This window comes from Aquarana catesbeiana, linkage group LG03, assembly GCF_042186555.1.
Source record: "Aquarana catesbeiana isolate 2022-GZ linkage group LG03, ASM4218655v1, whole genome shotgun sequence".
In the NCBI taxonomy this organism is placed as follows: Eukaryota; Metazoa; Chordata; class Amphibia; order Anura; family Ranidae; genus Aquarana; species Aquarana catesbeiana.
Genome location: NC_133326.1, coordinates 632,977,763 through 632,980,477, shown reverse-complemented (window position 1 = coordinate 632,980,477; position 2,715 = coordinate 632,977,763). Strand labels below are relative to the sequence as shown.

Genomic DNA, 2,715 nt, shown 5'->3' with positions numbered 1-2,715 from the left:
CTATTGCGCCACAACCATGTGTATTTCATAGTTTTTTTTAACATTAAGAACATTTTCAGCAAGTACAGAAAATCCCTGTTGATCTTGCCAGAAATGCTGTGTCCTTGTCACTTCCTGTGAGCTGCACTGAAGAATGTCTTCCTTCCTAGCAGCTTGCAGCACGTCCATTAGGGGCGCAGGGGTGCCGTCCCCCTAATCCATGCGTCTGGCCCCTAGGTGTCCTTTTATGAAACTGCGGTAAATTACCGCTATTCAGTTCTCAGGCATTCTCAGAGGAGATCGCTCTCCTTTGAGTGCCTGTTTATGAAGGTCTGTAGATCGCTTCTCATGTTGAGTTGAGGAGCGATCTACAAACGCCGGGAACTCCTGAGAATGGCTCCTCTCACTGTAATCTTGCGTGATGTAGCGGGATTACAGTATGAGGAAGTGTAAAATACAAAAGTTGAACAGGAATCAGCACACATTATTCCCCAACATATCAATAAAATAATAAAGTTAAATTCCCCCTACACAATATACATCAACCTAATTATTAAAAAACATTGTTTTTATCAATATTTAAAGATCATATATGTGCCTATTTAAATGTGAATGGTGTATAGTAAATTAATGTAATCCACATATGTAATGCAGCTATACACCATTCATATAAATGCAAAATACATTTATAATCATTAAAAAAATAATTTTAATAAAGTATGCAAGTATAAATATTTATTAATAAATGAAAATAAAATATATTTCATAATTGATAAACACCCGTATAACTGTAATAGAGCATGCCATGGGTAAAACCATATTTCAGGATTTACAAAATTTTATTTACTAATAAATTAAAAATTATATAAAAATGACATTAATAATAGCATTTAACGGCAGGTAGAATAATATATATACATATATATATTTATATATATATATATGTATATATAAAGAATCGTTAACAGTTATTTACAATAAATATATATGTTATGTCAAACAAACCCCCCTATATCTCACATTTTTGAAAATATTTTATCATATCTTTTCATGTGACAACACTGAAGAAATGACACTTTGCTACAATGTAAAGTAGTGAGTGTACAGCTTGTATAACAGTGAAAATTTGCTGTCCCCTCAAAATACCTCAACACACAGCTGCTATTGTCTAAACCGCTGAAAACAAAAGTGAGTACACCCCTGTGTACAGTGCTTCTCGGCCTTTTGGCTAAGATCAAGTGTAAAATCTGTTCTTATCAGTTTCAAGAGGAGGCGCTGTGGCACTCTCGTTGGGGAGGCCCAGCAATTCCAATGGTGTTATAGTGCCTGGAAGGGCAGTCTTCAGCAGGGACTATGAGTTGCCCGACAGACTGGGGACCAATGGTTGAGTCTGAGCCATCTGGAAGGGTGCTCCTGGTGAGAATGGGTGCTGCATCTGGGTCTGGCCGGAGGGTCGGGTCCCTGGCCTTCTGGCCTAGATTGTGGTAGCTCTAGCTATGGACAGTTATTCGGGAGAGAACGCTTACTCCCCTCTAATGAGGGGGGGAGGAGTGGTTAGTATTTCCCGAATATAATTAGGAAGGAGTCATGGGAACGCAGTGGAGCCTGATGGTAAAGGGCTCTCACCAAGCTCCCTGAACTTCATGCCTTTCTGCCGGGAGTGGGGGCTGCTGCGGTCGGGCCGTTGGCCAGGGTTGGTCTTGAAAGCCTATGGAGTATGTGCCCCTGGAGTGGCAGTCCAGGGGTGCCAAAAATTACTGTGAGTGGCAGTCACTTTGATTTGAGGCACCACGGTCACTGCACGGTCACTGCACGGTCACTGCACTTTTTTTTTTTTCAAAATCTTTTTATTGGTTTTTAAAAAGAGAAACAAAAACAGATGAAGAGAACAAACAGTTAAACATACATTGGTCTAATATGATGTCTATGTGATCCTTGCAGGAATCATGCTGTCACCTTATTCATGAAAAATATATATGAAATCAATCATAGCAGTACAGTTTACTGGGTCATGAGGTGGTGCTATGTGCAGTTGTACATGGTAAAATAGCATATTGTAGATTATTGTGTACACCTGGCACCCGCTTGGGAGCTACTTTGTGATTGGGGTCTACTGAGAGGCCTCTGAAGCGGTGGAAGGATCTGCCAGCCACTTAGACCAGACTTTGCTATATTTGTTGGGGCAGCCTCTGTTGTCATATGTGTCTTTATACAGAGGTAAGCTATTGTTAATTAATTGTTTCCACAGGGAGAGAGGAGGGGGGGTTGGTTTGCGCCAACTAAGGGCTATAGCTTTACGGGCATAGAACAGGAGCAATCCCACCAGTGTGCGTCCTGCCACCGTAGGAATTAGTTGTTCTACCAGGCCTAGTATGCAGATTGACATTGATGGTTGTAGTGGCACAGAGGTGATTTGTGTGATAAAGTCCAATATCTCCCTCCAGTATCCGACAATTGCCGGACAGGTCCAGAAGATGTGGGTGAAGTCCCCAGGAGTCCCACCACATCTCCAACATCCGGGAGGGGAGTCGGGGTTCATTTTGTGTAGTCTGTGAGGGGTAAAATATGCCCAATGGACTATCTTGAATTGGATCAGGCGATCTCTTAGAGAGACCAGGGAGCTAAATGGGAAATCCCATATGTCATCCCAGTCATCGTTGTCAAAATTGGGGATGTCATGGGACCATTTAGATCTTAGCTTTTCCATAGTCGGGAGGGAGGTGACAGTCAGGTGTG

At 41.8% G+C, this 2,715-nt stretch overlaps 1 non-coding gene across 1 annotated transcript; it reads left to right on the top strand.

Moving 5' to 3' along the window:
- The first annotated feature begins 1,187 nt into the window (after window positions 1-1,187).
- LOC141135875 (U2 spliceosomal RNA) lies at window positions 1,188-1,379 on the top strand. Its single transcript, XR_012243651.1, has one exon. It is a non-coding gene; the product is annotated as a U2 spliceosomal RNA (small nuclear RNA).
- Window positions 1,380-2,715: the final 1,336 nt, after the last annotated feature.